At 37.2% G+C, this 22,588-nt stretch overlaps 1 protein-coding gene across 1 annotated transcript in view; it reads left to right on the top strand.

Moving 5' to 3' along the window:
* ADAMTS17 (ADAM metallopeptidase with thrombospondin type 1 motif 17) overlaps nt 1-22,588 on the top strand; it is a 471,203-nt gene that overhangs the window by 403,913 nt on the left and 44,702 nt on the right. The window lies entirely within an intron of this gene.

Below are 22,588 nucleotides of genomic sequence, written 5' to 3'. Positions count from 1 at the left end.
ATTAAGAAAGAACTGTACAAGAGAAACAGCATGAGAAGTGTATGACTGGAAAATTATGTGGGATAGTCAGGTCACAAGAGTGAGAAACAACTATTGGAGGATCCACATGGTATCTATACATGGTCAGGAGAGCTAGAAGGCCCCTAACACATTGGTGATTGGTCTCTTAGGAAGGATTTATGGAAGGACGTGCACAAAAGTCATAGAGTAGAAATAGTTACGGAATAGTTGAGAGCAATATCATTGTAAAGAGTATTCATATGGATCACAGATCTATCACACTATCAAAGTAAATGCAGTACTTGAGCTATCTAGCTTTTATATCTGTAACTTTTGTTATGTGACTGGCTCATTTCCTTTCTGGTCGTATGTGTCCTATATTGTTTCTTTATTCCATTTCTTGCTTGTAAGTCATTGTTGGAAACATGATGCAATCTACTTATTCCCATTTTGCATCATTCCATTACCCTTTGGATCACCTTCAATTTTTATTCTTCTGAGTTTGAATCTTGGCTCTACTATTTACTACCCATGTAACACTGAGCAAGTAATTTAACCTCACTGGGCCTCCATTGCCTCATCTATAAATTAATTGAGTTGAACTAGATGACCTCTAAGGTCCCTGGAAGTCTAATTCTATGACCATAAAATCCTAAGATCCTCTATCTTTAGTTCTGGGAATACAAAGGGAAAAAACAGAAACTATCCCTGCCCTCAAGGAGCTTAATTGTTTTTTTTTTTTAATTCTGAACATCAAAGGAAAGAGCATTTCCACACACATCAAAACACAAAAAGAAAATTCTCTTTAAAACCATGAATTTCCATTACACATGTAAAAGAACTTGTATAATAAATTCTATGTTACTTTCAAAACTGTCCTGCTTGTTCATGCTTTCTTCTGAATTTCCTTCTTTTCTCTTATGTGGCCCACTTTTTTTGGCATCACTATTTTTAACCTCCCTCTCTCTCTTGCCCACCCCCATTAACTGAGAGAAAAGAAAGAAAAGGGGGGGAGGGAATAAGCATAATCAAGGAAAATGAAAACTCTGTCCAAAATATGTGTACATCTCCTGTGTCTTGTCTATGTCCCTCACCTCTTTGAAATGGTTCATCATAGGTCCTCTGGAGACAATGTTAATGACAGCATTAATCATAGCTATCAAATCTTTGTTGCTTGTGTATAAATCAGTTCATTTCACTCTGAGTCAGTTTGTTCTATTCAAGGTTCTCTAAAATCATCTCTTTTATCATTTCCTATGTTGCAATAATATTCTATTACATTTATATCCCTTAATTTGTTCACCAAACTGTCTAAAAGGAAAGTTATGGCATTCTTTTAAATTCTAGATTCTTTTATTTTCATTTACTTACCCACATACACACATGTTTAATTCTCACAAAATGGAATTTGTTTTGTCTTGATTGAAACTATTTCCTCACCAGTATTATCTTTCTATGACCTGTTTTCAAAGTCAGTTTTATGTTTGATAGCTTCAATCTTTTGGCTTTGTTCTAATATTTCTTGCTGTCTCATGGATCCATTTTTTTGTTTGGTCTATTCTAGTTCTCAGGAAATCCATTTCTTATTCTCCTTTAAATTCTTTCCTCACAAGTTTTTATTTCTTTTTTATCTCTTGGTTCATTTCATATGGTTGGGGTGGCAGGCCCTGCTTTGTCTCACCCTGTATTCCTTGGATTCCTTCATTGACCTCTGCCTCCTAGGCCCCTCTGGATCTTTGAGTTCATAGGGTTAGATCTACAGGGCCCTCTCTGATGTCTTTGGAAAGAGTGATAGGGACCTTGAAACCCGAGCCTAGGCTGCCCTGGTCTGAATACTTTAGCAACTCACCAGTCACTACCCACTGTAGCTCCTTGGGGCTTTTTCAAAGGAGCCTTCCACTCTTTTTGTCTCCAGACAAAGAGCCTTGTAAACTTCACATGTCCTTACTCTGGTCACTTTGGCACTAGTTTTGCTTTAGGTGCCCCTTTTCTATTGCCTCTAAACTTCTAGACAATGTGTGTGTGTGTGTGTGTGTGTGTGTGTGTGTGTGGCTGTGGAGTGTAATATATCATTACCATAATGTTTCATTGGATTTCTTGATTATTATTTGTTCTGATGTAAGCGCTAATGAATTCATTATCTTTCCCCCCAAATCATCCCCTTTTCCTAACCTCCGTATTGGTACCCTCTTGAGGGTACTATCATCCTCATAGTCACCCAGGCTCATAACCTGGGTATCATCCTCAACTCTTTACTCTCTATCTCACCCTCCATATCCAATTTGTTGCCAAATTGTAGTGTTTCTACCTTTTTAATATCTGTTGCATATTCCCCCTTCTCTCCTCTTACACTGCCACTACCCTGATGCAAGTCCTCTTGACCTTGTGTCCAAACTATTACAAGAACCTGCTGGTTGGACTTCCTGACACAAATCTTTCCCCACTCCTGTCCATCCTCTACTCAGCTGTCAAATTGATGTTGCTAAAACACAGATCTAACCATGCCACTCCTCCCTCCAAATTACCACGATTCAATAAACTCCAATAGCTCTCTATTACCACCAGGATTGAATATAAAATCCTCCATTCAGTCTTTAAAGTCCTTTATAACCTAATTCCTTCCTGCCTTTTCAGTTTCCTTACACCTTGCTCCACTCAGTGCACACTAAGATCCTTAAAAGTGGCCTCCTTGCTGTCTCTCACACAAATCACTCTGTCTTCTGACCCTGATCACCATTTTCACTGGCTGTCCCCTATTCCTGGAACATTCTCCCTCCTCATTTCTACCTCCTAACTTTCTTGGCTTCCTTCAAGTCTCAGCTAAAATCCTACCTTCTGCAAGAAGCAATTCCCAGTTGTCCTAATCTTAATACTTCCTCCTGAGATTTTCTATGATTTATCTTGTATGTATTTTCTTTGTACACAGTTGTTTGCCTATATATATCCCAATTAGAACATGACCAGGAGAGAAGGGACTGGTTTTTGCCTTTCTTTGTATCCACAGCACAACATATGTGGCCCAGTGCATTAATGCATGGTGACTTGAGCTGGTTGGAGAACTGACTAGGAAGGAGTAAGAGGATTGCTTTGCTGTAGTGCTGGCTTGCTTGATATTATATCACATAAATTTGTCATTGATCTATTCAGCAGGTTTTTTGTGTGTTTGTTTAGCATCTCCTAGTTCCATTCAGCAGCAAGTGAATAGGCACGAAGGAGATGGATTATTTAAGTATCACATGGTTGGGTTTGAGGAAGGGAGGAACAGGGAGGAATAGTTTAGGGGAAATACTCCAGGGTAAAAGGATTAGAGGTCACTTTGATTTTGAAGAATAAGATTAGGAGTAGTAAAGCATAAGGAGACTAAAAGCCAGATAGGGGACAGTGGCTAGAGAGGAAGATTCAAACTTAAATCTGGAATCAGACACTTACTAGCTGTGTAACCCTGGACAAGTCACTCATCCTTTGTTTGCCCCAGTTTCCTCGAATGTAAAATGGGGATAACAGCATCTACTTCACAGGGTTGTTGTGAGGATCAAATGCTATAATATTTATAAAGTGCTTAGCACAGTTCCTGACACATAGTGGGCATTCAAACCACTCCAGTATCTTTGCGAAGAAAATCCCCAATGGGGTCATGAAGTCAGGATTGAAAAATAACTGAACACAACAACAAAAGTTTATTCCCTTCCCTGATAAGAGATTCTGATCCGACAAAGGAATTTTAAAGTTTTTGAGCAGGAAAACTGAACGCTTCAAGATCAAGGGATGCTCAGGCAGAGTAGAGAAGTAGGTCATGAGAGCTAAATGGATTAAGGAAACACCAACAGGTTATGAGGGCTGGACTTGGAGAAGAGAGGAAGATTGTGGGTCAGGCATTGAACTCATTGAGAAAAGAGACTTTTGGGGGGGAATTAGTAGATAATGGCCACCCAGGATCTGGATTTGGGGATAGATGAATTTAGATCACATGATTCTCAAAGAAAGAGAGGTTAGTGAATGATGGTAGCAGAGGGAAAGACTGGAAGTAGCAACACAGAACAAGGAGTATTCTAACACTATGACTGGGACCAGTGATTTGTCATGAGTGTGAGAGAAAGGGCAACCAGTATTGGAAAAGACGGCAAAGGATGTATTAAAGGAGTAAAAGGTTTAAAATGAGAAGAAGTTTATTAATTATGGCCTAGAAGTTTCAAAGCGTGAACTGGAAGGGAGCAGGAAGATCTGGAGAGGAACACAGGGATGTTGGAGTGGGGGAATAAAGTTGAGGTGCAAGAGAATGAGGGAGTGGCCAGCAAGGGTTGTAAAGGGGAGTTTGTTCTTTGGCAGTGTGGGCTACAATATCATGGGGCTGGGGAGAGATTGAAAGGTGGCAGGAATGTGCTAAGTTATTAGGGAACAAATCCAGGCAGAGCATCAGATGGGGAGAGATCTGGTAACAAAGGCAAGTCCAAGATCAGCCCTCAATGCCCTAGGAGCATAAACTTAAACAGAAGGTGCTGTAGCTTAGGGGGCCTTCTAAAGAGGATGAAGGTAGCAGTACATTTCTGGGAAGGCCAAAACTCTCTCTACAAATTCAGGGTGCCTTCTCTTCTGCAACTTAGAGTTTAAGTGGCATATCTGGGGACACAAAGCCATTATGTGTTAGAAGGGTAATCATACTCCCTGACAGTCTACCACACAAATGATTAAAGAGGCCAAAATTGGTCCCCAAAATGTTACACATCAAAAATCCAACAGGAAGTGAAATAGAAGGCTTTCCCCAGTATCCTCCATGAAATGTCAAATATGTCAAGGTTACAGTTCCTTGAGGTTAGAGACCCATGTCATCTTTATTTCTGAGTCTCCTTGATTTCTACTAGAAACCTCAGCTAGAAGGACAGCTAGCCTCCCCTTCTCCAACTAAAATATAGTCTTACTTGATTAACTAATCCTCTAAAAACAAACTCCCTCTATATAAAGTCAGCCATGCTAGGAAAAAAATTCTTCATAAATCACATGTGAAATAACATGGCCATGCGCCATAGCACTGACTCAATGGCAGTGTTCCTGCTAAGCTGTAAATGTATGCAGGTGTTCACTCACAGCTTCTTTTTGTCCATGAACAGGTGAAATGGTAGAGTCTGAAAAGGTTCTTTCTAGTCCCCCTTTTCTTCATCCTTCCCCAGCTCTATCACACCCCCCATCTTTACCATAACCACCCACCCCTGAGCTCATCAAAAATGGAAAGAATTTTTGATGGACTGACATTATACTTCATCATGAATGAGTTTCTTTGTGTTATACCCCAATAATGCATCTGAATGTAAGCTTTTATCTCTTATTGTGGAATGAAAGGTTTTATCATCTGTTAAAGAAATTTCAGGTATCAGTCAAGCATGTGGGAAGAAATTTGAGGGATAAAGGCAAGGAAATAGAGAGAAATTTGGCAGAGGGGTGGCAAGAGGATTCTTTAAATCTCAGTAAAATGTGAGCAGTTAGACTACATGAACTCTGAGATCCTTTCTAGCTCAAAGTCTCTGATCATAAGGTGGCTAATTTAAAGGCAGAACGGAATAGAGGGCTGGCCTTGGATTCAGTTAGATGAGTTAAAATATTGTCTTTCTAGCTATGTGACTTTGGGCAAGTCAACTTCATCTCTATAAGTCTTGGTTTCCTCATCTCTTAAATAAAAGAAAGGGTTGGACTAAAGGGTCTCTGAAGACCCTTCCAGTTTTCAATCTTTGATTCTAGTTATTTGGGATGACAAAATAATAATAAACAATGACCATATCCTTCCTATCATATAGTTTCGTCAGTGTGTGGTGAGGTGGAGGAAGATAGTGGCTAGATGGTTGATTTTTAGCAAATGTCAGGACCCCTGGAACATTAGGACCTGGATCATTGAAACAGCTAGCTGATTCTCACCTCTTTCTGAGTTCAAATCTAAGATTCCTCCACCCCAAGCAAAAGTCATTGAGCCCTAAGCTCCATTCTAGCCTGACCTGCTGGTCAGTGCATTGTGGGATTCAGACATGGAAAGGGCCTTCAATCCCATTTCACAGAAGATACTGATGCCCAGAAGATGAAGTGACTTGTCCAGTGACAACAAGGCAGTAGGGAAGACTTCCCCCAAAGATAACTGATGTCTGGTAGCACAATTCCCTATTTTCAGAAGAACAGAGATTATAAGACAACTCTAAAAAGAGCCGACACTGAAGTGCTCAGTTCTGGGCAAAGTACATATAACTCAGCCAGTGGGGGGAAGCCCATCATCCTGTGGAATGATAACATTGTTAGGGGTATGGGATACCTTAGCAACCTGGGGCAGATACTATGAGGCAATGACCAGCTATAGATATGACCCATCTATGGGTTCTAGCAGTGCTGTCCTGAGGTGAATGACCAAGTACTGAACCTAAGTTCTACAGAAAGGCAGAATTGACTTCGCATCCTCCTTGGTGTTTATCTATTACGCTCTGTGGGTGGTCTTTACCAGAGATTTGTGGAGCTGTCTTTGATTCATTAGCAGCACCAGAGGCATTGAGTCCTGCCCTTCTCCTGATTGCCTACCTAACCTTAGCCACTTTCCCTGTCTCAGGACTCCCTGATGTGTATTTTACACTTTCCACCATATTTTGTGTTATGTTAGGTATTATTTAATTATATTTCCATACTGTAATCCCTGTGGATTCTCTAAGGGCTTGTATTGGCACCTCAGGAAGCAAGCTCTTTTGTGACAAAAGCCCTTTTTAACCACATTGCAGAGTACCATTAAATATTGTATTCCCAATTAGCTGTAACTGGTTTCCATAAGTGTAAAATTGAGCAGCACTTGTGTGGGCACAAAAGTGAGTTCCACACACCCCACCCCACCTTCAACTAGTCCATTTGGAAAATAACACAAAAATAGAAACCAAATTTTCTCAGCTTTTCCTTCCTACATGTAATGTTCCTCTTAATAGTCAGATTAAATATTTTATCCTAACAAGACCTTACCAGAGTTCACACTGAAATTATTAGTGTGTGTTTAATGAAATTTTGGCAAAGGTATAAGGTTTCTTTTACAGCAATGAGAATTGAACATATTTATCTTCTCCATCTGGTTCTCTGGTAATTACAGCTGAATCTTAGAGAGTAAACACAGTAATAGGTTACTTGTTCTTTTACCTGGAAAAATAATTTACATCCCTGTGACTATTAAGGACTCAGTCGAAAAAATTACAGAATTTGGACTTTTTCAGTGACATGGAGAAAACCCTCTTATTCAAAAGCATTCTTTGATCTTGATTCATAAGACTATATTACTAACTTGTAACATCAAGGGGGAAAAGGTGAAATAAAACAACTCCTTGTTGCTTGTTCCGGCTTCATACTCACAACCCAATCTGTTAGCTGGTCAGATTATTAAGATAAACTCCAGATTTTCATTTCCTCTTTTGAAAAATGAATATGTGAATAATATTACCTTAAGGGAAATGTATATAGGAACTCATAACTTCCCAAGTTTTTCAATAGAGAAATGATGAGTTGAAACTTAAAATGCTGTTGTAAAAGTTTGTACTTATTCCTTTGGGAGGACATCAAAATTAGACTCTTTGAATCTCTCTTGTACCTTATGATGTTCAGAGGTTTTCAGATATCTGTTTAATAAAAGCAGAAATTTATCTTGAGAGACTATAAATGTCACATGTTAAAGTTGTATTTTGATTCTCTATCCCTGAATCAGAGAAGAACTACAAATGTGACTTAGTCCTAGCTTATGGGAAAAAAAAAAAACAAGCCACTACCCAACATCCTCCATGTTATTTTGGATGAAAAGAAGTTCAAAAGCATAGTTTTGAACACTGGGTGACCGGCACTCCTCTGTTGTTTCTCCTCACACTCTATCCTTAAAATATGAAGCAATAAAATGTCACTGTAGGCGCTATGTGAAAGGCAGCATTGTCCATAGTAAAAGCAGGGTAAGACATCTGCTTTTTCCTTTGGAGGACATTCATAACCAGGACAGCAAATCTGTACCCCTGGAGAAAGATGATCTCCATATTTCCTGGAAATTAACAAAAAAAGACCAAATTTGGCAGGTTCAGTTTGAGTTCAGAACTACTGTTCTCCTCCACAGAATTTTGGATAATTGAGTTTAATGGACTAATACTCTGTGGCCAGTTCTAAACTTTTACCTTTCAGACAAATACTGATCCAGGGTAGCTCAAATACTATATTTAGTATTGAATAAAAAATACTGGTCTTTTTAGAAAATTTAGGAATATTGGGTTTGAAAAGTGCTTCTATTTGGGGGGAGAGGTGGAATTACAATGAAGATTTCTAAATTATCCCAATCACAAAGTGCAGCTGCTTCTCACCACCCCAAATAAACTAGAAAAAAAATCTCAAGTGGAGCAAACAAAAAATAAAGAGGAAAATCAATAGAACCAATCACAAGGAAATTCTTATAGAAAAAAGGAACTTAAGAACTGCTCACCATTTCTTCTCTCCCATAACCAGAGTCTTTGCTTGTCCAGGGAAGCCTCCAAATCTTTGAGGCTTCTACAGTTTTAGGCATTTTAACACCTTTTGGAGTTAAATCCTTGACTGTGGCTAAGGAGTGACAGGGAACACAAGACAAGAGGAAGAAAAGAGGGCATCAGTAGAAGAGTATGGAGCCCAAAGGAGACTTTGAAGGAGAAAAAAGTGTCTAAGTATTTAAGTAAACTGTTAGCCAAGAGAAATAAAGAGAGAATACTTGGAAAAGAGACCCAGCTGAAAGGGTTTCTTGAAAGGTATTTCCTCTTAGCAGTGTGAAGTGACCATCCCCTTCTTGACCAAGCCCCTGAGTATGCCTAGGGAGTGGTTTAAAAAAAATCAATCTGAGAGCAGGGTGTGGATCCTATAAGAATGGTACTTGGAACTATCCAAGTCTCTCTGAGGTAGTATCCCAATGGGTCACCTGCCCACTCATCCCTTAAGATCCACAGAACTTGCCTACCCTCGGTGGTCCAATAAAACAAAGAACAAACAGTAAAAACTATAGGAAGGAAACAAGATAGCTCTTAGCTAAGTAAGGAAAAGGGTGCTAGTAAAAAGAATGTTACTAGCAAGAAAACCACAGAAACAGCAATACAGAGACTAAAAGTCATTTCATTAAAAAAGCATTTCACAACAAAAGAAATTAAGCCAAAACACCCTGAAGAAGTTTTACAGGAATTTATCCAAGGCTCCCTGAGATGAAAATGGAGCAACTATGAGAACCTTCAGAATGATTCAGAAGAGAAATCAATTAAGAACTCAACAAGTCTAACAAAAGTAGAAAAAACTGTAGATACCATGAAAAAAGAACCAGAGTTGGAACACAAAAATGCAGAAGCAGAAAAAACTGACAAAATCAAAAGCCAAGAAGATTGGAAGAACACAAAAGAACTCTATAAAACAAGACAGGATTCAAAGGGTTCTCAGAGTTGCAGGTCTTACAGGAAAAACATCATGAAAAAGAAAAGCTGATTATTATACTTTTGAGGAATCATATAGGACAATTACCCCCCCCCAAATATAAGAAATTTTTGGAAAACCTAATTCCTTTATTAGTAAATCAATATTATAGGTGAAAGAATAATACAGAATAACTCAAGTGAGGTTGGGAAACAAAAGTGAAACAAGGGAATGCAGGAAAAAATGAGTTAATACTAGGGGAAAGTGGAGGAAGATATTTCTCATTTTCCATCTGCCTGTGAAAAGCTCAGAGGGGAAGAATAGAATATTATAGGGCAGGGAGCAGATCACAAAGGGAGATGGGTGTCACTAGAAGAAAAGGTATACTAGAAGAATTACAAATGAAAACCAGGAGGAAAAGGTTAGATAGGGACTCTCAGCAATGAACTCTGCCTCAGGGGTAGGGAGAAGATATTGGATATTTAATGAGGATAACATGATATCAAATGGGACAAGTAATGAGGGAAAAGGCAAAGAACAGGACCCACTCTCCCAGACTAAGGTAACAAATATTGATGAAGACAGTTGAAATTAAATTACCAAAATTTAAAAAAAAATGAATAGTGTAAATTGACAAACAACAGAAAAGAAGTAAAAATTATCAGAAACAACTGTGTCCAATTATATGCCATAAAAACTAAGAATTCAAAATGGATAATTATCTACTAAAATACAAAATGCCCAAACTAACAAAATAAGCAATAAAGGTCTTCTTAATCCAATTTCAGGGGAAAGAGATATCTAGCAAGCTAAAAATTAACTACCAAAGAAATAAACATGTTGAGCTTAATGGATTTAAAAATGAATTCTATCAAATAGTCTGAAGAACATAAAATTTATGCTAAAAATTATTCTCGAATATAGACATAAAACACTTTACCAAAGTCATTTTATGGCACAAACATAGTCCTGATATCCAAACCTGGGAGAGACAAATCAGAGAAAGAGAACTCTAGACCAATTTCATTAATAAATAGATGCAAAAATTTTCAATAGATACAGAATTATATACAAAAGATAAATACTATGAACATGTTGGATTTATTCCAGGGATACAAGAATGGTTCAACATTGGGGAAACAATTAGCCTAATTAATCATATAAATAATAAAAATTAAAACTACATGATTATTTCAATAAGTACAGTAAAAACCTTTGTCCAAAGCAGAGTACTCATTTGTATTTGGCTTTTTGTTGTTAATTTCCAGGAAATATGGAGATCATCTTTCTCCAGGGGTATACTTATGTTTAAAAACATAAGTATAAAAGGGTCCTTCCTTAATATAAGTAAAAGCATATATCTAAAAGCAAGAGCTAGAATTATTTACAAAGGAGAAATATTGTTAACAACAGTGGATAAGGTCAGAATATCACCCACTTCCTGCGATTTGACATAGTTCTGAGAATGCTAGCAAAAGCCATAGGATAAGAGATTAAAAATTAAAAGTATGAATATCTTCCAAAAAGAAACAAAATAATCACTATATACAGATTACATTATGGTATATGTAAAAAACCCTGAGAATCAGGGAAGAAATTAATTGAAACAGCAGTTTCAGGAAAGTTGTACTTTCTATCTGTATAACTGAAGCAAATCACTTACCTTATCTGTAAAATGAGAGTATTGTGCTTCTAAGTTCCCTCCAAGAGTGAAATCTATGGTCTATGATCTTAAAATAGAAGTGCAGAAATCATTAATAATTCTATATAGTACTAACAAAAGCTAAGAAATTCAGGAAAACATGTGAATGGAGACCCAGTAAAATAAGCAGATGAAGAGAGTTAAAAATTAAATTACCAAAATAAAAAATGAATAGTGTAAATTAACAGAGAACAACATATAATGACTACAATATACAGTATGACTACAAAAGAATAATATCTGACTACAAAAATGTAAATGAAAAAGAAATCAGATTGAGTAACTAAAAAAAATGAAGAATGGTCCTGCAGTTCCAATAATGAAACATTTTTTTCTCACAGTAGCAAGGCAGGGAACTTTATACAATGTCAGAATATAGTATACATTGTCAGATGTTTTTGTCTAATTATTTTTCTTTCACAGGGAAAAGTTAAATCTTGATGGAGGGCTGGAAGGGTATTTTCTGGAAATGAGTGTGATGGTTTGGGTTTGTTGTGGGTTTTTTTATAGAGTTTACTGATTTTTGCTTTTTTTTTTTAATCTTGAATTCCAAATTCTCTCCCTCCCTCCCAGCCTCCACAACCCACTAAAAAGGCAAACAAAATATCAATTAATTATACATGTGAAATCATGCAAAACATATTTCCATATTAGTTATATCACAATAAAAAAATAAAGTGAGAAAATTATACTTCAATTTGCAGTTTTATCAGTTCTCTCTAAAGATCGATAGCATTTTTTCATCATGATTCATTTGAAATTATCTCAGATTATTATATTGATCAGAATAACTAAGTCTTTCACAGTTAATCATCATTATAACATTAGCGTTGCTGTGTATAATGATATTCCAGTTTTTTTTCACTTCACTTTCTATCAGTTCATGTAGGTCTTGCCATTTTTTTTAAACCATCCCCCTTATCATTGCTTATAGCACAAACTTCATCACAATCATATGCCCCAACTTGTTCAACTATCCTCCAATTGATGGCCATCCCCTCAGTTTCCAATTCTTTACCACAACAAAAAGAGCTGCTATAAATATTTTTATTTTTCCTTTTTCTTTTATGTCTTTGGGACACAGACCAAATAGTGGTGTTACTGGTCAAAGGGTATGCATAGTTTTCTAGTCCTTTCAGTATAGTTCCAAATTGTTCTCCAGAAATGGTTGGACCAATTCACAAAAAGTTTATTAGTGTGCCTATTTTTCCTCATCCCCTCCAGAATTTGTCATTTATGCTAGGTTTGAGGTAGTACCTCAGAGTTGTTTTAATTTGCATTTCTCTACCATAGTGATTTAGAGCACTTTTCAAATGACTATGGAAGGCTTTGACTTCTTCTGAAAGCTGCCTGTTTATATCCTTTGGAAATTTAGAAATTGGGGAATGGCTCTTATTTTTAGTCTCAGTTCCCTATAGATTTGAAAATTCAGACCTTTCTAGAAAAACTTGCTGCAAAACTTTTTGATATTACTCCATTATATACCTTTTAGCAAAACATTTTCCCTAATTATCTCTTTTAATTAGGTATATTTTTTTTTCTGTTTGAAATCATGACTGCAACTACTGCCTCTTTTTTGTTTTTTTTTGTTTCACCTGAAACACAATAGATTCTGCTCTAGCCCTTAATTTTAACTGTGCGTATGTCTTTCTGTTTCAAGTGCTGTAAAACAGGGAGAGAGAGAAAGAGAGAGAGGAGAGAGCTGGATTCTGATTTCTAATCCATTCAGCTATCCACTTCTGCTTTATAAGTGAGCTCATCCCATTCATGTTACTGTGTTTTTTCCTCCATCCTATTTTCTTCTTTTTGTTCTTCTCTCTCTCCTTTTTTAATCCTATCCCTCCTCAAAAGTCTGTTTTGTTTCTAACCACTACATACTTTGATCTGCCTTCTCTTTTGTCATCCCCCTCCCCCATATCTCTTAATCCCTTCTCCTCTTACTGCTCTATTGGTTAAATACATTTCTATACCCAACTGATTATGTATATACATAGTCTTCCCTCTTTGAACCAATTCTGATGAAAAGGTTCAAGCATTGCCCACCACCCCTCCCATTTTCCTTTTTTATCTAAAAGGTCTTCCTTTAAAGCCTCTTTTATATGAGAAAATTTTCCCTATTCTACCTCTCCCTTCTCCCAGTGCATCCTTCTTTCTCATCCCTTCATTTTTTTTAGATCATCCCAATATAATCAACTTACACTTACACCCTCCATCTATGTAGACTTCTAACTGCCCTAATAATGATAAAGTTTTTAGGTGTTACATGTATCATCTTCCCATGAAGGAATGTAAACAGTTTAACTTTATTTAGTCTCTTATGAGTAGTCTTTCATGTTTACCTTTTTGTGCTTCTCTTGAGTCTTGTGTTTGAATGTTGAAATTTTCTATTCAGCTCTGATTTTTTTCATCAGAAATGTTTGAAAGTCCTCTATTTCATTAAATATCCATTTTCCCCTAAGTGATTATATTCAGTTTTGCTGGGTAAATTAATATTGTTTGTAATCCCATCTCCTTTGCCCTCTGGAATTCCATATTCCAAGCCCTCTGCTCCTTTAACATGGATGGTGTTAAATCTTGTGTGATTCTGACTGTGGCACCACAGTGTTTGAATTGTTTTTTTCTGGCTATTTGTAATATTTTCTCCTTGACCTTGGAATTCTGGAATTTGGCTATGATATTCCTGGGTGTTTTTATTTTGGGATCTCTTTCAGGAGGTGATTAGTGGATTCTTTCAATTTCTTTTTTTCCTTCTGGATCTAGGATATTAGTACAGTTTTTCTTGAAATATGATGTTAGGCTCTGTCTTTGATCATGGCTTTCAGGTAGTCCAATAATTCTTAAATTATCTTTCTTCACATTTTCTTCAATTTTTTTTCATTCTTTTGACTTTGTTTTCTTGTTTCTTGATGTCTTATGGAGTCATTAGCTTCCACTTGCCCAATTCTGATTTTTAAGGAATTATTTTCTTCAGCAAGCTTTTGTACTTCCTTTTCCATTTAGCCAATTCTGGTTTTTTAAGGTTTTGTTTTCTTCAGTACTTTTGTACTTTTTTTTAACCAAGCTGTTAATTCTCTTTTCATAATGTTCTTGCATCACTCTCATTTCTTTTCCCAATTTTTCCTCTTTCTTTTAATCTCTTTGTTTAACTCTTTCAGGAATTCTTTTTGGGCTTGAGTCCAATTAGCATTTTTTGAGACTTTGTTTATAGTTGTTTTCACATTGTTGTCTTCTTCTGAGTTTGTTCTTGATCTTCCCTGCCACAGTAATAGCTTTTTATGGTCAAGTTCTTTTTTGGCTGTTTGTTCTTTTTCAGAATATTTCTTAACTCTGAACTTTATGTTAAAATTGGGTTCTGCTCACCTGGTGGTAGGAAGGCACTGTCCCAAGCATCAGGCTTTTTGAGCTGCTGTTTTCAGAGCTATTTCATGGGTTCTGCAAGTTTTTAGTGCTTCCAATGTGGTATTATTCTGGGAGATGTGTGGTCACTTTTCACCTGGTCTGTGCTCTGGTCTTCACTCAGGAAGGGTCTCTGCTTCCCTGTAGCTGCACGTGTTAGTACTCCTCTTGACCCTGGGACTGTGACCAGGTCCCTGCTCTCCTGTAGCCATAAGCACTAGTGTTTCTCTTTGCCGTGGAACTGCAATGGGAACCCCTGCTGCCCTGTGGTCAATCACCTGTGCTCCTCTCTGTCCTGGAACTGTGACCCAGAATTGTGTATGAGTAATAGAGTTGCCAATTACTGCCAGCTGCAGTGAGTACCAGTGAAAGGGCCCCTATAATCTCTTTCTGACCAGTTGTCTGACCCCCTTACCATGTCTGGGCTGAGAGTTCCTGAATCTTCTGCTTCTGCTGCTGTTGTGGCTGCTTCCAATGCCCAGGGCTGGTGCTGCTGCCATGCTCCAGGCTGGATCCCATCCTGGTGTCAAAATTCTCTCTTTCTGACTTCCTAAGATTGTCTTAGGCTGGAAAAAAATTCTCACTCTGACCTTTTGTTAGCTGTGCCCCTTCAAAATTTGATTTGAGGAGTTATTTTAATGTTGTTTGGAGGATGTTAAGAAAGTTCTGCTTGGTTCTTTCCTGTATTCTCATTTTCCTTTTCCATTTTTCAATAAGTGTGATTTTTTTTGTGTGGGGGGGTGAGACAGTTGGGGTTAAGTGACTTGCCCAGGGTCACACAGTTAGTAAGTGTCAAGTGTCTAGTCTGGGATCGGATTTGGACTCAGGTCCTTCTGACTCCAGGGGCAGTGTTCTATCCACTGTGCCATGTAGCTGTTCCAAGTGTGATTTTTTTAAATGTGTAAAACATCTTAAAAATAGAGAGAAGAAGCAAAGAGAAAGAATAATGGAAATTAATTTCATCTTCTTGCTTAAGGATCCATGGGGTAAAGCTGACTAGATGTCTTTCACCCCACCTAAATGAAAAGCCTGCAATTATGGCTCTTGCCCCAAAAAGGCAGGTGATGCATGGGGTCCTTAAATGCTTTTTGTACTTCACTTTAATTACCTTTACCCCTGTTTTTTCTTGGCACTATTATGTAGGAAGCTACATTACTGTGCCATTTTGACATAATGGTTACCAGTTCTATTAACTTGACTAGGCAAGCTGATCCATGTTTGGGTTTCAATAACAGGGTTTAGGAAATAACTATTACACAAGACTAACTTATGGCTGCAGAATAAAACAAAGTTTATTTCAAAGATGTTCAGAAACAGGTGGTAATCAGCCATCCTTAGCTAGAGAACTAAGGAGTATTAACACTGCACATTCTGTTTCAGCCTCAAGATTCCCACAGTTCATCATAGGTTTCCTAATTCTGGGGGATCCTACCCTTTCTTTGAATGAATTCAAAGTATTTTCCCTAGGGAAAAGGTTTTTATACCCATCAGGGCTAACTGGAAAAATATTTACACTAGAGTTTTCATTGAGGCTTATTCCCATAAGATAGAAGAATACAGATGAACCTTTGGTCCTATTTAGGAACTTACTTTCACTCTTTCAAGATGAAATCCTCACTGCACAAGGTTTCTGCAAAAATAAGTTTGAGTTGAGGAGGGGAGAAGCAAGGGTAACGAGAAATGGATTCCAGAGAAACAAAAATGTAACGATAGGAGCAAAATTTAAGACCTGCAATATGAGTCTACCACGCAAAAGGTAAAGAGAGTCAATACAGGATTTGTGCCTTCTGAGTCACCATCTTCCACACTAATCCCACATGAAATAAAGACAGTTTACCAATGATCTATTTATGTATTTTCAAGTAAGGTCAATCCAAGATTCCTAGGTTTTGCCATATGGCAGGCAACATCTGGAGGAGGGGAGGAGGTGTTAACTGTTGGCTCACAAATTTGTTGTTTCTACCATTCCTTTGTTATCATGTTCTTTTGGCAACAAATCCAATTTAGGAGACTAGCCTCTGTGTCGTTGATTTTCTTCTCAGTGGAATGATTTCCAAATCCATGGCTTCCAAGTCACTACTTATTTTCATATTTTTAAGTGAACTTAAAATCTTATATGAAGCACTTTATCCATCACCCTCTCAAGGGGAAAGGAAACCAGCACTTATTTTAGAAGCTAAGTGCAACTTAGTGGTATTTGATCCTTCTTGGAAAATGTTAATCCTATTAAGTGATTAAAAGCGTGGACTCTTTCAATCCATCCTTTAGCTAATCGGGACAATCTCAACTGCTTCTATGTACCCTCATTTCCCTCCAAGTAGAAATATAAATGAGGCCAATGACAGTTTTGTTTTCTCTTTCTATGCCCTCCCCTTCCCACACATTCACCAAACAATGTTTTTCATATATAACACCAGCTGGTTGTCATAGCCCTTTCTTCCCTAGCCCCTTTGTCTCTCCAGCTGTAATCAACCACAGCTCCAGCTATGTTAATTAGTTTACTTTAAGCCTAGAGACACTATAAAGGCCCCCTCAGGTCCCTGCAGTTTATATTAAACAAAAAGTTAAGGAGTACAACATATTTGCTCAGAGCTCCCAGTTAGGAATTTAGGCAGAAGTTTGGCTTTCTGCCCATCCATCTGTATGAGTGTGTGTGTGTGCACACGCAGGTGCTTGTGCATATGCATACACTCTCTCACACACACACACATTTTTTAAATACACACACATATTCATGTGGATATATAGAAACACACATGAAAACTGAACAGAAAGAAATAGATCAGTGGAATACTATTGTGCTATAAGAAATGATGAACAGGCAGACTTCAGAAAAACCTGGAAAGACTTGTATGGTCTGATGCTGAGTGAAGTGAGCAGAACCAGGAGAACGTTGTACACAGTAACAGCCATGTTGTCTGATGACTTTGATAGACTTAGCTCTTCTCAGCAATACAAGGATCTAAGACATCTCCAAAGGCCTCATGATGGCAAATGCTATCCACATCCAAAGAAAGAACTATGGAGTTTGAAAGCAGATCGAAGCATACTATTTGCTATTTTTTTTCTTCTGTTGTGTTTTGTTTCCTCTTTCTGGTGGTTCCTCCTATTGGTTCTAAATCTTACTTACAACATCACTAATGTGAAAATATGTTTAATAGGAATGTATATGTATAGCCTATATCAGATTGTGCACCGTCTTGAAGAGGGAGGTGGGGAGGGAGGGGGAGAAAAATTTAAATCTCAAAAGCTTATGGAAGTGATGGTTGATTAAAACAAAACAAATAAATTTTTAAAAATTAAAAAAAATGGGAATTAAAGTTTAAAAAATTAAATAAAAAAAACCTGGGAAGGAAAAAAAAACAGTATTGTGGGTTAAATAAAACAAGATATAATTTATAGGGATAAATAGAAAATGCCTTATCTGAGCCTCCTTTGGAAAGTAAATTCTTTGAGAATAAAAAAAAAAAGAAATAGATCCTAGGATCATAGATTTAGAAAGGCACTTTAGAGATCACTAAGTCCCTTTATCCTACAGGTAACTTGCCTAGTATGATATAGTTAGCTAAGTGTCTGAAGCAGAATTAGAACTCGGATCTTCCTGATGGCAAGTGCAGTACTCTGTCTACTGAGCCACTAATCAGTCAACAAGCATTTTTTAAGCATACTATGCACCATGCAGCATGCTAGGCACTAGAGATACAACAACAAAAGTAATACAGTCCTGGCCCTGAAGATGCTTACAATCAAGCAGGGGAGACAAAAGGTACATATTGGGGAGAAGGAAGTAGCAGTTAGAAGAATCCAGAAAGGCTTCATGTAGAAGGTGGCCTTTGACTGAACCTTAAAGGAAACTAGGGATTCTGAGCTAGAGTTGAGAAGGCACAAGGGAAGAGATGAGAGATGGAATGTCATGTGAGAACAACAGCAAAAAGACCAGGAGGTCTAGGCAGTAGTGCGTATAAAGGAGAATCAGATATAATAATGCTGGGAAGATTCGGTGGGAACAGATTGCAAGAGCAGAGAAGTCTACATGTGGTCCCAGAAGTAATAAGGAGTCACTGGAATTTGTTGAGAAAGAAAGTGACCTAGTCAGGCCTGCTCTTGAAGAAAATCACCTTGGAGGCTGTGTGCATATTGGAAGGGAGTGGGAACACCCAAAGCAGTGAAAACAATTCATAGCCTATTACAATGGTCCAGACAAGAGGTGGTGAGGGGCTGGTGGTTGTATACATGAAGAGGAGGACAGGAAGTAATGGCCATGTGAATGGCAAGAGACACTTGAGAGGCAGAAACAAGATTCAGCAAGTTGTTGGATAAGCCGGGTGACTTGAGATTGAGGAGTCAAGGATAACACCAAAGGAGCATATATGGGTCATCAGAAGAATGGTGGTGCCTTAAACACACATAAAGGAATTTCAAAGACGGCTGGGCCTCAGAGTAAAAATCGTAAATTGTTTTGGACATCGAGAGTTTGAGAAACCCCTGGGAAATCCAGTTAGAAATGTTTGTTAGGTAGTTTGTGATAAATGACTATAGCTCTGGAGATGATAGGCTTAGAATGGGTATGTAGATCTGAGATAAGTGCAATATTGGTACCCTCATAATGTTAAAAGAATTAGGAGAAACAATATTAGGTGGACTTCCAATGGAGGATCTATAAAGGACATGAAAAACAGTTGTACAGAGTGAGGAAGCAGGGATTGCTTTCCTTCTATAGTTACTGGTGTTGGTAAACTTATACTGACCATGAAGAAATAACATGCTAAGTGAAAAGTAAACTTCATTTCAGCCCTTGTATAAATGATCCTCATAATTTAAGCTGGTTTAAGACTATTATATTCTACATCCGTAGACCTCTGCAAAGGAATATGGGGTAGTGTTTTTTCATGTCTTCCTCAGAACCAAGCTTGTTTCTTTATAATTTTGCAACATTTATTTCTATTGTTTTGTGGTTGTTCTTTCTATTTATATTGTTGTAATCATGATTTACATTGTTTTCCATGTTTTGCTTACTTAATCCTACATCAGTTCCTGTAAATCTCTCCATGTTTGTGTTCATCATTTATTACAGCATACTAATATTCCATTCTAGCCACATGCCACAAGTCATTTAGCCACTCCCCAATTTTTTTTTATCATCTTTGCTCTCACAAAAGGATGGTGCAATATTTTGGTATACATAGAGCATGTCTTTTTGTCGATGTCAAGGAAGTATATGCCCAGCAGTGGACTCTCTGGGTCAAAGGGTATGAACATTTTAGTCATTTTACTAAATTAATTTTAATTAAAATATTTAGTAACCTCAGGTGTTAGGGAATACCTTGCTAGCACATGGATTTTGTTACATCATACATATATCACCTTGGGAGAAGCAGGTTCCAGTCCTGGCGCTCACATTTATTACCTGTGTGAAACTGAGTAAATCATTGAACCTTGGTTTTCTCATCTATAAAATGTGCATCAGCTTGTATCACATGAGTGTTGAGCAGAAAGCCTCTTGTAAAGCACTGTAGAAATATGAGTAGTTGCTGTTATTTAGATAATCACTCTCACAAATGCCAACAAAGAGGTCCATTCTGCTAGAAGGGCAGAATGGTAAAGGTTCACACAAACACATTATTCTTCTCTTCTCTTTATCCAGGAATTCATATCATTAGTAAGACTATAACACGCTGACCAACTGCAGGAAATACCTTGATAGATGTTGCTTGAGTTTAATTTATACAAAGAAAGTCTCATCTCGGTCATTCTCAACCAGAATATCATGTCTGGCTGTTTGGGGTATCTTTTAATTGTCTTCATATTCCAGTTGTACAAGTGGTGTATCTAGAGTGCAAAATACCAACAGCTGTGACTGTTCTCTAGGGTAAATGCAAACAATGTCTGTCAGATACCAGTATCGTAGTACTGAACTGATAGTGCTAAGGTGTATTTATAAAGCCAGAATGACGAGGTATGGGTAAAGTGCCTGACAATCATATGAAAATCAACCTAATACTGTTTGTTAAATGCCTGTGACTATTGTGAAACAATTGCAGAAGGTCAGTCTCAAAAAGGACTTACTTTTCTGGAGCTCAAAGAGAGGAGTGCAGAAATAGTTCCTATTCATAGTTCCAGTAGGGTATATTAGAGAAGAATTGGCAGAGATTAGCCCAGTTAGTGAGCACAGCCATAAATAGGTTTAACATATATCTACAAATGTTTTTGGCTATGTCCTATTCCTTTATGAGGTTATGGGCAGCAAGGATAAGGGAAATTACAATGGATTAAAAGTTCCTTTACTGGAAGTCAGGAAGCAATGATGGGAGGATTCCTTTCCATCATGTCATACTATGTAAAACCCCTCCTCTTCACAAGAGTAAAGGCACTACACTACATAACTGTGAAATGACAATAATTATTATTATTAATGATGATGATGATAACCTGATATCTGAAAGACCAAGAAGATTTTTTTCTGGGAAGGTACTAAGTAAATGGTGATTATGGAAAATAAAACTAACTCAAGGGGATAAATTTAACTCCTAAAATTTTTAAATTATTTTTATAGAAGAGACTATAACATGCAGAGCCATAAAATTAAACTTTATGTCTTCCAATGCCCCATTTTACACACATAATCATCCAAGAAATCTAATTTTTCATGCTTTGGGACAGATTTGCTGTTATAACAGATTACAAAATAACAACTCTCTGGTTCTCCAAACTTGTAGTATGAGTACAAATAAATTTGTCTTACTATTCACCTTCCTGAATGCTGCTTTTGTATCCAAAGTTCTAGTCAATTAAATTCATATTTTTATTTTTATTTTTTTTGGCTAGGCAATGGGGTTAAGTGACTTGCCCAGGGTCACACAGCTAGTAAGTGTTATGTGTCTGAGTCTAGATTTGAACTCAGGTCCTCCTGAATCCAGGGCCGGCGCTCTATGTACACCGTGCCACCTAACTGTCCCTTAAATTCATATTTTTAAAATTTGTCTCAACAGCCTGAAATTATGTACAGAACCCAACAAGATTAAATTTAATGGTTATAAATATAAGTTCTTGTCACATAGGTTCAAAAAGTCAACTGTACAAATATAGAATAGAGAGGCTACATCTTGACCACAAATCATGTAGGGGAAATAAACTTTAGTTAACCCCAAATTTGTAAAAATGTCTGGTAATGGCTACTAAACAAAATGTAGACTATATTAATAGAAGTATATCTGCAATATTAAAGGTAATAGTGTTATACTACATACTGATCATATCATAGATATAATACTGTTCTCTACCCTGGGTACCAAAGTTTAAGAGGAACTTTGCAATTATGTCATATAAGAAACAACTGAGGGGACAACTAGGTGGTGTAGTGGATAGAGTACCAGCCCTGGAGTCAGGAGGACCCGAGTTCAAATCCAGCCTCAGACACATAACACTTACTAGCTGTGTGACTCTGGGCAAGTCACTTTAACCCAATTGCCTCACCAAAAAAAAAAAAGAAAGAAAGAAACAACTGATATTATTTCTGGTATGACTAATAAAGTGTTGGAATTGGAACTAAAATACATTTCTTCTACAATGTAAAATGTTAGGGTCTTTCAAAAAATTCCAGAATTTGAAAATGATGGAAAATAAGCTTTTATGAAAATATAGTCTTAGAGAAAGATAATATGGCTCCTGAAACTCTTCAAAGTGATAAATCTTCACCTTTCAATTATCTTTTAGGGTCTCATTTCTATCTGATCATATCACCCCTTGGGAAGGACATTAGTTTCCTTATCTGTAAAATGAAGCAACTGAACTAGACAGCCTCTAAGATCACTTATAATTCTAAAATTTCTATGATTCTAAGTACTTTTTTTAAATTTTTGTTTCAAGAAACATTCTTCCTTTCACTTCTTGGCTATTCTAAGAGCTTTGTTTATTGCTTTAGCAGCTCTAGGCCCTGAAGGTCTCTTGATACTACACAGTGCCCGTCTTACTGTTTCCCTTTCAATGACTTACTTATTCATCTGTATTAGATCTTTTCTTTTTTTCTTTGCCCTCCATTATTGCTCACCATGCTGTTTTTATCTACTTCCAAAATGCTTTGCTTTGTAC

This window comes from Vombatus ursinus, unplaced genomic scaffold (genome assembly GCF_900497805.2).
Source record: "Vombatus ursinus unplaced genomic scaffold, bare-nosed wombat genome assembly UNPS02009205.1, whole genome shotgun sequence".
Lineage (NCBI taxonomy): Eukaryota > Metazoa > Chordata > Mammalia > Diprotodontia > Vombatidae > Vombatus > Vombatus ursinus.
This window is presented reverse-complemented; position numbering and strand designations above follow the sequence as displayed.